Raw genomic sequence first — 14,971 nt, 5'->3', positions numbered from 1 at the left:
TCACAGAGGAGAGGCGGGGGGATTCTGCCCACGTGCTCTGGGCAGTCGCCACGGCGGCTACACTGCGCACTCAGGAGGGGCAGCGGCCGGGGGCTCCGGTACCCCAGAGGCTCCCTCTCGGATCGCTAGAGAAGGCTTCCTCACCGAGGGCGCGCCGTCCCTCACCCCATCGTCTCTCCTTCGGGCCCACGGAGGCGCTCCACGAGCCGCCGATCCTCGACTGGGCGGGAGGGGTCTGCGGTACAGGTAAGCGGACGACCACACGGGAGCGTGTGCACGGCCCGTGCCTCCACGACGAGGCAGCACCTGCCCCCAACGGAAGAGGCGAGGGGAACAGGCACGCCTCTCTTCCCGTCTCGACCCCTCCCCCAACGAGAGCCACTCGCGGGACACACACACACCACCGCGGTGAGGGACACGAGGAGGACGCCGGGTTAAGGGAAACGACACCACCGCTCGGCCTCAGGCACCTGAGGGGCGACCTGGAGCGCTCCAGGGGCACCACCGAGGGTCAAACGAGGCACGCTCACCCACCCACGCGGGGCGCGCGGCGCAGCAGCGGGCACAGCCCTCCCCACCGCGGGGAGGGCCGCTCGCGGGACACGCGCCGAGAAGGCGAAGCGAGAGCGTCCGCTGTGTCCGAAGACCGACGGCCTCACTGACGCCCCGTGGAGGGGGGGCGGGCAGGAGACCGAGAGTCAGGGCCGGAGGCCACACCCACCCTCCCGCCTTCCTCACCCTCCCCGACGGGCAGGGGGAGAAAGGCAGGCGAGGAGCCCCGTGGACAGACTGAGAAGACCGCACACGTTCACCAGGAACGCCCGTCCCTCGCCTGGCACGGCTTAGGCCCGGCCCGGGAGAGCACGACCACACCACATCGATCCGTTGAGCCGAGGGGGAGGGGGGAAGGCACGGTGAGGACAGTCGCCGGAGGGGCCCGCTTTAAGCCTCACCGGCCGCCTCCCCCCGCCACACCTCACCTCGCCTCAGGCGACAGCCGCCGACGACCCCAGGAGGAGGAGCTGCCTGACACGGGGCACGGGGCCTACAGAGCGGGGGTCGTCCCGGCCACCACCGGGCGCCCGCAGCGGGGGGGTCACACAGGGTAGAAGACCCACGGCGCCTCGCCCCGCCGCCCTCGGGTCGCCCAGAGACCGGAGGTGGCGCCACGGGTCGGGTCTGCCAGACACGCCACGCAGGAGCCGGCGCACAGGCCCAGGCCGGCGGCCCAAAGGCCCAGGCGCCCCGCGTGCGTCCAGAGGCCCAAAGTCCTCGGCGGCAGACGCCGAGAGAGACCGTGTCGGCACTTACCTGGTGGCAGAAAAGGCCCATTTCGGGCGACAAAATGACAGCGCCCGACAGCGGGGCCCACCCACGACTGGCAGGGAGAGACCTTGGCACCTTGGCACCGCCACCTGTCCCCAGCACTACCCCAGAAACACCAGGCCCGGAGCTGTCGGGGGTCATCTGGTCGACTGGGGGGGGGAGGGGGGCGAAGGGGGCGCCCGGTGGGCGAAGTGGGGGCGCAGACGCCAAGGGGGAGGGAGCTGGCCGGGGACGCCCTCCCCCTTCGCCCGCACGGGTAGGTGTACCCGTCCGTCCGAGTCTCCGAGCGGGGGTTTGGCTACGAGTTGCCAAAGAGAAAAACGAAGAGAGACCCGCCGGCGAGGCGCCTCCCACGAGACGAGCGGACCCCAACGAGGGACCACGCCCGGGGCCCCAGACCGTCCTGTCCGGGGCACCCAGGACGGCTCGAGCCGGTCCCTGACCTCCTGGCCGTGATTCAGGGAGTTGGGGAGGGGTGAGAAAGCAAACCCTCCGGGGTGGCGAACCCTCCTGAAAGGGCGGGAAAGCAAAAACCTCCTGAAGGGAGACGCAAACCCTTCTGAAAAGGCGAACAGCAAACCCTTTGGAGGGCGGGAGCCAACCCTCCTGAAGGAAGAAAGCAAACCCTCCTGAGGGGGGCCCGGGAGGAGGCCAGACCGCCGAGTCCCAGGCGCTCCAGGGAGGGACGACCCTCTCCCTCCCTGCCCACCGCGGCGGCCCGGCCCAGGTAGGGTCCGGCCGGTCCGTCTCCGCGGCCGGAGGGGCACGGGGAGACGCTGGTCGACCCGGTCAGGCCACCCCAGAGCCCGGCTCTGGAGCGCCGCCGCCGCCGCGACGGCCACCCTCCTCGGGAACCTAGAGAGCCAATCTCCGGCGACAGCAGGACGTCCCTAGGCCTCGGCGCCACCGCCACTGTCGCCGCCAGCAGAGCTGGTCTCTGAGAGCTGTGCCTCGGGCCCGGCGGCTGAGTCACAACCCTCCTGAAGGTCGCCGAAGCTCCAGAGGGGAGGGACACTATAAAAGCGGCCGCCAGGTGGCTCCTGACAACCGGCTCCAATGTCCCGAGGACGGGTCGCTGTCGCCGGCCGCCGAGGACGCCACAGCGCCGGCCGCCCAAACGCCCGAGCTCGGCCCGGAGCCGCCGCCTCCGAGAGACGCGACGCGACGCGACCCCGGCCGCAGAGGAAGGGAGAGGAGCTGGGAAATAGCTCCCCAGGAGGCTGCCACGAAGGAGACGCGCTCCCCCCCACCCACCCACGCGATTCCAGGCTGGTGGGGGGACATTCCACGAAGACGCCGGCGGGCGGCGGGGCTCGGGGCGGGGACGGCCGAGAGAGGGGCACCAGTGACATCCCGGGCTCCCCCGGGCCCCCTCCCCCGAAGGAGGAGGGAGGGAGGGAGAGAGAGAAGGGAGGGAGGCAGGGAGGGAGGGACCGACCGGCAAAGCGAAACCAGGCAAGCGCTGCTCGGAGAACAAAGCAGGACTTCTCGAAAGCAGACAGAGACACAGACACGCAAGCCCAGGAGCAAGAAAGGAAAAGAAGGAGACACTCGGACCCCCAACAAGAGAAAACGAAAGTCAACCTGTGTCGAGACCGTGATCAAGTCCAACGACAACAAACACAAGCATGCGCCGGTGGGTGGGGAAAGGGCACTTGAGGTCAGGAGAACATGGATTTCAAAATAACTGGCCACAAACACCGGAAAGGAAAGGCGGCCGGGCGGCCGGGCCGGGCGGTCTGGTCTGGGGTGGGGTGGCAGGGCTGCTGGGGGCGGGGGTCGGTGGCGGGGGTGGGGGGTGGGGGGTGGGGGGTGGGGGAAACGGGAGCACCCAGAACGAGGAGGAGACTGTCGGCCGTGCCGAGACACGGAAACATCGCACGGCTGGGGACCCGTTCCTATCGTCTTCCCCGGGGTGTGAAAGAGACTTGGCCTCCCGTCTCCTGAGAGTTCATCTCCCCAGCAACAACGGTCAGGCAAGCTGTCGGGTGTGTGTGTGTTGCGGGGGGTTGGGGGGCGGGGTGGGGAGAAAAAAGAAGACACCTTTCAAGTGAAAGGAGGGAGCGTAAAGGTCACTGAACCCTCTGACAGCGGCCTTCCATTTTCCAGACCAGTGACACGTTCCCCCAAGTCGCCCGGTTCCAGAAAACGCTTTTCGGAAACAGAATCCTCGGGGCCCGCGAACTCCTGAGGAATCCTCGGATGAGCTTCCGGGCCAGGCTATACCGTAGGCAGCGTGCTTCCCCTGAAGCCAAAGCCACGGGCTCCAGAGGGCCGCGTCCAAGAAGCTGATCTCGTACGGAACCCGGTGTCTTCTTCTCTAGGACACTCCTAGAAGCAGCAAGAGCGCCAGTTTGTGAGACTCGAAGGTGAAGCCGGCACGACGTAAACCCAGCGATGTGTGCGGTCAGAGGCCCATCTAGATTCGAGCTCCAGTTCTGGAGGGGAGCAGTGGGGACAGGAGGGTGGCCTGCGAGTCCGCCGTCCCGTCCCCACTCCTCCTGTGAACATCCGCCCCGTGGAAGGTGTCGAGGAACCGCATGACCTGACCTGCGGGGTGAACCGTCGCCAAAGACAAAGAATTCCTCCAGCCAGGCGTTGTCCGCAGCCACGAACCCCTTCCCTCCGTCGCCCGGCCTTTCAGAATGCCACGTGGAGCCCTCTCGAGACGTGTGGGGCTTGGAGGTATGGGCCCCCGAATTCTCCTCGCCCGGCCCTGCAAGAAACCATTCCGTGCCTGCCCCACATGAAGACTTCTCGGGCTTTTCGGTGGACCGGGCCTCCCAGGGTGCCCCTGCACCCGGCACCCTGCGACACCCCGAGAGATCCCACGGAGAAACGTCTCCGGCCACTCGCGCGGCACCTGCCTCGCTGGCGGGCGCCCCTTCCAACCTCCCCAGAGATACGTGAGCACGGACGCTTCTTCCCCATCTGGGTCCCCTCACAGGCTCTGTGAGTTCCTGCGGTTCCGCACGCCCTCGACTTGGCTGTGGTTCGGGGCTCTGTTCTGTTCTGTGTTTGCTCTCCGGCCCACGTGATCTCTCTGGCTAGGGCACCCAGGAAAAGCGAAAAGAAATCGAGTCCGTGTGAGTACTATTCAGGCATCAAGTGGGGATACCTACCAACGACCTCTAACGTGGATCCACCAAGATGGCGGCCGTGTGGGGTTCAGGAGGATCATTTTGCGTTTTCTGGGGGCGCTATTTGCTCTCAATGATTTCACGTGCCTTTGGGGCATGGCTCACGGAGATGGACGTGAAGCAGCAGGGCAGCCACATCTGGCGTCTCGGCCTAGCTAGGGCGGCTCCACGAGTGACCTCTCGGAACCGGGGCTGAGACCGCCATCCCTCCCCGGGCCCCCCTCGGTGGCTGGGTATGGGGGGGAGGAGGGGGAGGTTTCGGAGGGGAGACGGGAGATCTGGGCTTGTGGTTGGGGGCGCGCGGGGCCACACGTGTCATGTCATGATATTCCTGTGACGCTCCAACGAGATACGTGTTATTCTCTCTTCTGCAGATTGCTATCTGTATCTGAATGGAAATGTATTAGACTCTTGAAATCTGAGCCTTGACGAGGGGTGCGCCCTGTACGTCTCGGGCTACAGGCAGCACACGGAAACTGAAGATATCAGGAATCACGTATAAAGGTTCAAGTCAAAGAAACGGACCTAGTTCAGTGGCAGACTTAGTCTTCCTCGCTGCAGCCTCAAGGTAAATGCTGGGGGTACCCAGTCTATTCTTGGGAAGATACAGTGTTTATCTTAACTGTTGCCAGCAGCGCAGCTTCTCCTCTACCGGAGTTGAAATTGAGATTTAGTTCTTGCAGCTAGTAGTTCTTTTTCAGAACATCTATCGGGAAGGATCTGAATAGCTTGTCATGTCCCTGAAAATATACTAGACAACATTTGGTTCAGCTCTCGTACCCAGAGACTGGGGAAATTAAGGTGGCACTAGAAATCGCACCTTTGCGTTATATAGTATCTTTCCTGGAAAACAGGGTGCTCTTAAACTCTAATTGTATCAAACAGTAGCAGGGATAAGAAGTGCACGATCCACAAGTTTCAGTAAAGCCGGCTCTCCCGCGCCTTAACATTGTATACATTGTTAACAAAAGTTTAGAATTGGACACTCGATGGCAACAAAGAGGCATCCTGTTTGGCGTTTCTTTGGACTGCAGCCGGGAGAGGAGCAGAGCCGACTTGTTCAGTCCCCGGTCCCGCTACTCCTAGGCCTTTCCTCACACTTGACCTTGGATGCTCTGGGGCAGGTTGTGTCTGCCACAAGCACTCGATTTGTCCGGAAGCACTGAATCCTCTGTTCGTTGACTTTGTTCCCAGGACTGTCTCAGGAGGTGACGATGTTTTCCCATGGGGGAATCTGTGTCAGAGGCTTGCCAACCATACTTTTCACGTGGTTCATGAAAAGCTCACCCGTCACCGGTCACCTGTCGACTCACCATCCGTACGAGAGTCAGCACCAACACGCCCGGCAGAGCTGAGCGTCAAGAAGGGGTTGCGTGGAAAGAGATTTGTGTGCTTGGTCCTGGTCCTGGTTATAGACAGAAAGTATCAAGGGGGAATAACTCCCAGAATAAGTAGGCTTGCCTGGAATGCGAAATAGTGAGAAGAGGCCTCGCGCTTGGAGGATGGGTCAGAGCTCTAGCCACGGGAGAGTGAAAAGGAAAGGCCCGGGAAAGGGCCGTGGGGCAGGGGACGGTCTGAGCCCAGCACCAGCGGTGAAGGACGAGGAGGCACCTTGAAAGAACGTGCTGTTCGGAGGTTTGTGGTAAGAGCACACCGGTGCTGCTAAAGATGAGGCTTGTGGAACCCAGATGGTGAAGAGGAGCCAGAAACAGGCCAGGAAGGATGAGAATCCTGTGTACTGAGGACCTGCACTTCACCAAGCCCACAGCAAAGGGTGCTGTCTAGATTCAAACCCAGTCACTTGCGCAAACGCCCCTCAGCCACCTCCTCATCTACAAGGCCGACAGATACTCGGTGCGTGAGGTGCGTGTACAGTCTAGGTGGACGGCACTCACATTATCGGGCAACCACACAGCTACTACGTGCTTTGAAAGAACCAACAGTGAGCTGATAGCTTTTTCTGGATCTGCCTATAAGCAAAGATACCGCTCGCTGCATACTGTGGATCTCGACTCCTGTCTCACGTCTCCATGAAGCCGTCAGAAAAGTCCTGTTCGTGCTCCCTCTCAGGCCAGGAATGACACTTAAAGTGTAACGTGCTCACGAAGTCCTCAGAGATTCATGGATTTGAATCGAGAAATTCCACCTGGTCCTTTCGCTCCCGATCCACTCCTGCTCTCACCGCTACTACCACACGGGTCAGACACGAGCGAGTTCCCCTGAATTAGCTTGCACACGTGGGGACGGAGTTAGCTTTCGGCACACGGATATTTAGAAATTCCATGGCAGTAGGCCAGGTATTCACATTATGTATCGGATATTCGCCTAATTTGATAATAAGAGAGCTCAGGCCTCAGGCGTAACTTCAGGCAGATTTCCCCTCCAACAGAAACAGCTCAGATGGGCTGGCAGCCCGAGAAAACGAGCAACTGCCACTGACAGACTGAGACACCCATGGGCTCCCTCCGCGGGGAGACCTTCTGCCAAGGCTTCTCCCTCAAGGGCCGTGACCCAGCCTGCGGGCATCAGCTGAGGAGAAGGGGAGGTGGGTGCCCCGGAAACCAGCCGCGCTCGAGTCAGTCTCCCAGGAGCTCTCATTCCAGCTCTGGACGCTCACTCCCGGGCCTGGGTTCCCACTCCCGCTTTCAGATGGATCCCAGGCCCTTCTTCAGAGAAGTTCCTCCAGATGAGTCCCCAGCCACCAGTGGGCCTCATTCGACCTTGCGGGACCTCCCTCCCCTTCTGAAGCTAGGTTCCGTCTCTCTCTTCACAAAACTTTACGTCCAAAATAGATTGTTAACAGTGACTTGCCGTTTCCTTTTGTTCTCACCATTATTCTGACTACTTGCATTTAATTCCGCTCACCTTCGGATTGCTTATGACACTCCAGGCCACCGGAAAAAAGAGAGTTTCCGTTCTGAGCTCAAAGATCCTCAGGCGGCATTTGGGCCTCACTTTACCTCTGCTGGAGACAGGAAGGTGGCAGGTGACCGGGACCTGCCAAGAGCAGAGCAGAAGCTGTGCCCCTGAGCAGTGGTGCCTGGCTCTCTCTCATTGGTCGCAGAGGGTCTGCAAGATTCGAGGGGGTTCTTGACGGCCCCACCATGCTGGCGAGCCGTGTCGTCTCATCTCATCGGGAATCTGACCCCTCATCAGCAAGCGTAGCCATGTGCCCGCACCCTGAGTCTCTAAACCCTTCCCAGACCATCGCTCGGCCCGCCTTCTCCTCTCGGGCAGAATGAACCTGGGCTTCTCTCCTGGGACAGGTCCTTCTGTGTCATGGGATGTCCTCTTTACTCCTATTGCCGGCAATAGGAGTATTGATGGGCTGCTCATAGGTCAGAGACTCCTCATTCGTATTACCCAGAGGCTTCTCTTCAGTCAGTAAATTTTGTTCCTTTGACGTTAAAGGGATTGCCTTTGAAGACTATCATTTCTGACCTAGTCGCAAACCGTCTCTTTTGAGGAACTTCCTTAGGGTTCCAGGGATTAAGAAAGACAGTTTGCTTCCATTGCAAAGGGCACAGATTCATTCCTCGATTGCAGGATCTAGATCTCCTGTGCCTCACACTCTAGCCAAAAAGGTATATTTTAAATATAAAAGGGCCAAGCATAAACCTACTACTTTCCCTTTCCATTATTATGATAATCATCTAATTCTCTTCAAGGCAACACAAATGTTTCTTACTAACTAGAAGGATCATGTCGCGGAAATTATAAAGAGAAAAACAGGGAATTACTTCATGATATCTCACTATATCCGTCTCTGATCCAGCGTACGAAACATCAAGGAAGTCCACGTGAAATATCATCTTTAAATAGAGCTCTCCGCTTTGAGAGAATAGAACTAAACTCATTAAAACTAAGTTTTCCAGCACGTGGCTGCTTTGAAATCTTGCATCCAACCAACAATTCTGGAACCTATGATAATTCGGAATTGAGTAACCGATGACACAAACACTCTATTAGTCAGGGGGACGTTTTGGATCGCCTGAGTTCTACGTTCTCAATGTTATCAAGCCAGACACAGTCCTCACGGTTTTTCATAGATCTTGTAATATCTTTTTTAAAATTTCAACTTTTTTGAGGTATAATTGAGATACAACATTGCAAGAAATTGAAATATAACTGTGGTGATTTCATGTGTTTACGATGTGAAAGGATTCCTCATCCAGTTAATTCATATCACCTCACATATTTCACCTTCTTTTTTTTTTTCTTCCCTCCATCTTTCCTACTTAGATTTTTATCTTCATATAAGATTTCATTTATACAAAACATGTCAAAAAGATTGCCGTGTTTTACGTGAGATCCTCAGACTCTATTCATCTTATAGCTGAATATTTGTTCCCTTTTACCAACCTCTCCCCATAGCCCTAGTAACCACTTTTCTACTCTCTGTATGAGTTTTACTTTTTCCGGGATGCAATATCAGAGCCAGTCCTGAAATGTCCTCCAATTACAATTCTTCTCTCAGAGTCATCAGTCCATTTTGTGTTCTCTTTCATGTTTTACAACATTACTCCTAACCAGCAATGGAGCGGGTGTGGCAGGCAATGAGCCAAGAAGATTTACAGGGTGGCATCCACTTACTGTGGGAATTAACCACGGCATTGATCAGTCTATCAACCTAGAAAGAGATCACTGGACATTGCACAAAAATTTGCTTATTTCTTTGTAGAAGTTTGGCATTAAACTAAACCCTTAGTTTGGGATGGGATGGGATGGGGTGGGATGGGATGGGATGGGATGGGATGGGGTGGGGGGTGGGGGGTGGAGGAAACGGGAGCACCCAGAACGAGGAGGAGGCTGTCGGCCGTGCCGAGACACGGAAACATCGCACGGCTGGGGACCCGTTCCCATCGTCTTCCCCGGGGTGTGAAAGAGACTTGGCCTCCCGTCTCCTGAGAGTTCATCTCCCCAGCAACAACGGTCAGGCAAGCTGTCGGGTGTGTGTGTGTTGCGGGGGGTTGGGGGGCGGGGTGGGGAGAAAAAAGAAGACACCTTTCAAGTGAAAGGAGGGAGCGTAAAGGTCACTGAACCCTCTGACAGCGGCCTTCCATTTTCCAGACCAGTGACACGTTCCCCCAAGTCGCCCGGTTCCAGAAAACGCTTTTCGGAAACAGAATCCTCGGGGCCCGCGAACTACTGAGGAATCCTCGGATGAGCTTCCGGGCCAGGCTATACCGTAGGCAGCGTGCTTCCCCTGAAGCCAAAGCCACGGGCTCCAGAGGGCCGCGTCCAAGAAGCTGATCTCGTACGGAACCCGGTGTCTTCTTCTCTAGGACACTCCTAGAAGCAGCAAGAGCGCCAGTTTGTGAGACTCGAAGGTGAAGCCGGCACGACGTAAACCCAGCGATGTGTGCGGTCAGAGGCCCATCTAGATTCGAGCTCCAGTTCTGGAGGGGAGCAGTGGGGACAGGAGGGTGGCCTGCGAGTCCGCCGTCCCGTCCCCACTCCTCCTGTGAACATCCGCCCCGTGGAAGGTGTCGAGGAACCGCATGACCTGACCTGCGGGGTGAACCGTCGCCAAAGACAAAGAATTCCTCCAGCCAGGCGTTGTCCGCAGCCACGAACCCCTTCCCTCCGTCGCCCGGCCTTTCAGAATGCCACGTGGAGCCCTCTCGAGACGTGTGGGGCTTGGAGGTATGGGCCCCCGAATTCTCCTCGCCCGGCCCTGCAAGAAACCATTCCGTGCCTGCCCCACATGAAGACTTCTCGGGCTTTTCGGTGGACCGGGCCTCCCAGGGTGCCCCTGCACCCGGCACCCTGCGACACCCCGAGAGATCCCACGGAGAAACGTCTCCGGCCACTCGCGCGGCACCTGCCTCGCTGGCGGGCGCCCCTTCCAACCTCCCCAGAGATACGTGAGCACGGACGCTTCTTCCCCATCTGGGTCCCCTCACAGGCTCTGTGAGTTCCTGCGGTTCCGCACGCCCTCGACTTGGCTGTGGTTCGGGGCTCTGTTCTGTTCTGTGTTTGCTCTCCGGCCCACGTGATCTCTCTGGCTAGGGCACCCAGGAAAAGCGAAAAGAAATCGAGTCCGTGTGAGTACTATTCAGGCATCAAGTGGGGATACCTACCAACGACCTCTAACGTGGATCCACCAAGATGGCGGCCGTGTGGGGTTCAGGAGGATCATTTTGCGTTTTCTGGGGGCGCTATTTGCTCTCAATGATTTCACGTGCCTTTGGGGCATGGCTCACGGAGATGGACGTGAAGCAGCAGGGCAGCCACATCTGGCGTCTCGGCCTAGCTAGGGCGGCTCCACGAGTGACCTCTCGGAACCGGGGCTGAGACCGCCATCCCTCCCCGGGCCCCCCTCGGTGGCTGGGTATGGGGGGGAGGAGGGGGAGGTTTCGGAGGGGAGACGGGAGATCTGGGCTTGTGGTTGGGGGCGCGCGGGGCCACACGTGTCATGTCATGATATTCCTGTGACGCTCCAACGAGATACGTGTTATTCTCTCTTCTGCAGATTGCTATCTGTATCTGAATGGAAATGTATTAGACTCTTGAAATCTGAGCCTTGACGAGGGGTGCGCCCTGTACGTCTCGGGCTACAGGCAGCACACGGAAACTGAAGATATCAGGAATCACGTATAAAGGTTCAAGTCAAAGAAACGGACCTAGTTCAGTGGCAGACTTAGTCTTCCTCGCTGCAGCCTCAAGGTAAATGCTGGGGGTACCCAGTCTATTCTTGGGAAGATACAGTGTTTATCTTAACTGTTGCCAGCAGCGCAGCTTCTCCTCTACCGGAGTTGAAATTGAGATTTAGTTCTTGCAGCTAGTAGTTCTTTTTCAGAACATCTATCGGGAAGGATCTGAATAGCTTGTCATGTCCCTGAAAATATACTAGACAACATTTGGTTCAGCTCTCGTACCCAGAGACTGGGGAAATTAAGGTGGCACTAGAAATCGCACCTTTGCGTTATATAGTATCTTTCCTGGAAAACAGGGTGCTCTTAAACTCTAATTGTATCAAACAGTAGCAGGGATAAGAAGTGCACGATCCACAAGTTTCAGTAAAGCCGGCTCTCCCGCGCCTTAACATTGTATACATTGTTAACAAAAGTTTAGAATTGGACACTCGATGGCAACAAAGAGGCATCCTGTTTGGCGTTTCTTTGGACTGCAGCCGGGAGAGGAGCAGAGCCGACTTGTTCAGTCCCCGGTCCCGCTACTCCTAGGCCTTTCCTCACACTTGACCTTGGATGCTCTGGGGCAGGTTGTGTCTGCCACAAGCACTCGATTTGTCCGGAAGCACTGAATCCTCTGTTCGTTGACTTTGTTCCCAGGACTGTCTCAGGAGGTGACGATGTTTTCCCATGGGGGAATCTGTGTCAGAGGCTTGCCAACCATACTTTTCACGTGGTTCATGAAAAGCTCACCCGTCACCGGTCACCTGTCGACTCACCATCCGTACGAGAGTCAGCACCAACACGCCCGGCAGAGCTGAGCGTCAAGAAGGGGTTGCGTGGAAAGAGATTTGTGTGCTTGGTCCTGGTCCTGGTTATAGACAGAAAGTATCAAGGGGGAATAACTCCCAGAATAAGTAGGCTTGCCTGGAATGCGAAATAGTGAGAAGAGGCCTCGCGCTTGGAGGATGGGTCAGAGCTCTAGCCACGGGAGAGTGAAAAGGAAAGGCCCGGGAAAGGGCCGTGGGGCAGGGGACGGTCTGAGCCCAGCACCAGCGGTGAAGGACGAGGAGGCACCTTGAAAGAACGTGCTGTTCGGAGGTTTGTGGTAAGAGCACACCGGTGCTGCTAAAGATGAGGCTTGTGGAACCCAGATGGTGAAGAGGAGCCAGAAACAGGCCAGGAAGGATGAGAATCCTGTGTACTGAGGACCTGCACTTCACCAAGCCCACAGCAAAGGGTGCTGTCTAGATTCAAACCCAGTCACTTGCGCAAACGCCCCTCAGCCACCTCCTCATCTACAAGGCCGACAGATACTCGGTGCGTGAGGTGCGTGTACAGTCTAGGTGGACGGCACTCACATTATCGGGCAACCACACAGCTACTACGTGCTTTGAAAGAACCAACAGTGAGCTGATAGCTTTTTCTGGATCTGCCTATAAGCAAAGATACCGCTCGCTGCATACTGTGGATCTCGACTCCTGTCTCACGTCTCCATGAAGCCGTCAGAAAAGTCCTGTTCGTGCTCCCTCTCAGGCCAGGAATGACACTTAAAGTGTAACGTGCTCACGAAGTCCTCAGAGATTCATGGATTTGAATCGAGAAATTCCACCTGGTCCTTTCGCTCCCGATCCACTCCTGCTCTCACCGCTACTACCACACGGGTCAGACACGAGCGAGTTCCCCTGAATTAGCTTGCACACGTGGGGACGGAGTTAGCTTTCGGCACACGGATATTTAGAAATTCCATGGCAGTAGGCCAGGTATTCACATTATGTATCGGATATTCGCCTAATTTGATAATAAGAGAGCTCAGGCCTCAGGCGTAACTTCAGGCAGATTTCCCCTCCAACAGAAACAGCTCAGATGGGCTGGCAGCCCGAGAAAACGAGCAACTGCCACTGACAGACTGAGACACCCATGGGCTCCCTCCGCGGGGAGACCTTCTGCCAAGGCTTCTCCCTCAAGGGCCGTGACCCAGCCTGCGGGCATCAGCTGAGGAGAAGGGGAGGTGGGTGCCCCGGAAACCAGCCGCGCTCGAGTCAGTCTCCCAGGAGCTCTCATTCCAGCTCTGGACGCTCACTCCCGGGCCTGGGTTCCCACTCCCGCTTTCAGATGGATCCCAGGCCCTTCTTCAGAGAAGTTCCTCCAGATGAGTCCCCAGCCACCAGTGGGCCTCATTCGACCTTGCGGGACCTCCCTCCCCTTCTGAAGCTAGGTTCCGTCTCTCTCTTCACAAAACTTTACGTCCAAAATAGATTGTTAACAGTGACTTGCCGTTTCCTTTTGTTCTCACCATTATTCTGACTACTTGCATTTAATTCCGCTCACCTTCGGATTGCTTATGACACTCCAGGCCACCGGAAAAAAGAGAGTTTCCGTTCTGAGCTCAAAGATCCTCAGGCGGCATTTGGGCCTCACTTTACCTCTGCTGGAGACAGGAAGGTGGCAGGTGACCGGGACCTGCCAAGAGCAGAGCAGAAGCTGTGCCCCTGAGCAGTGGTGCCTGGCTCTCTCTCATTGGTCGCAGAGGGTCTGCAAGATTCGAGGGGGTTCTTGACGGCCCCACCATGCTGGCGAGCCGTGTCGTCTCATCTCATCGGGAATCTGACCCCTCATCAGCAAGCGTAGCCATGTGCCCGCACCCTGAGTCTCTAAACCCTTCCCAGACCATCGCTCGGCCCGCCTTCTCCTCTCGGGCAGAATGAACCTGGGCTTCTCTCCTGGGACAGGTCCTTCTGTGTCATGGGATGTCCTCTTTACTCCTATTGCCGGCAATAGGAGTATTGATGGGCTGCTCATAGGTCAGAGACTCCTCATTCGTATTACCCAGAGGCTTCTCTTCAGTCAGTAAATTTTGTTCCTTTGACGTTAAAGGGATTGCCTTTGAAGACTATCATTTCTGACCTAGTCGCAAACCGTCTCTTTTGAGGAACTTCCTTAGGGTTCCAGGGATTAAGAAAGACAGTTTGCTTCCATTGCAAAGGGCACAGATTCATTCCTCGATTGCAGGATCTAGATCTCCTGTGCCTCACACTCTAGCCAAAAAGGTATATTTTAAATATAAAAGGGCCAAGCATAAACCTACTACTTTCCCTTTCCATTATTATGATAATCATCTAATTCTCTTCAAGGCAACACAAATGTTTCTTACTAACTAGAAGGATCATGTCGCGGAAATTATAAAGAGAAAAACAGGGAATTACTTCATGATATCTCACTATATCCGTCTCTGATCCAGCGTACGAAACATCAAGGAAGTCCACGTGAAATATCATCTTTAAATAGAGCTCTCCGCTTTGAGAGAATAGAACTAAACTCATTAAAACTAAGTTTTCCAGCACGTGGCTGCTTTGAAATCTTGCATCCAACCAACAATTCTGGAACCTATGATAATTCGGAATTGAGTAACCGATGACACAAACACTCTATTAGTCAGGGGGACGTTTTGGATCGCCTGAGTTCTACGTTCTCAATGTTATCAAGCCAGACACAGTCCTCACGGTTTTTCATAGATCTTGTAATATCTTTTTTAAAATTTCAACTTTTTTGAGGTATAATTGAGATACAACATTGCAAGAAATTGAAATATAACTGTGGTGATTTCATGTGTTTACGATGTGAAAGGATTCCTCATCCAGTTAATTCATATCACCTCACATATTTCACCTTCTTTTTTTTTTTCTTCCCTCCATCTTTCCTACTTAGATTTTTATCTTCATATAAGATTTCATTTATACAAAACATGTCAAAAAGATTGCCGTGTTTTACGTGAGATCCTCAGACTCTATTCATCTTATAGCTGAATATTTGTTCCCTTTTACCAACCTCTCCCCATAGCCCTAGTAACCACTTTTCTACTCTCTGTAT

This window comes from Giraffa tippelskirchi, chromosome 11 (assembly GCF_054371585.1).
Source record: "Giraffa tippelskirchi isolate mGirTip1 chromosome 11, T2T-mGirTip1v1.2.pri, whole genome shotgun sequence".
Classification (NCBI taxonomy): domain Eukaryota; kingdom Metazoa; phylum Chordata; class Mammalia; order Artiodactyla; family Giraffidae; genus Giraffa; species Giraffa tippelskirchi.
This window is presented reverse-complemented; position numbering follows the sequence as displayed.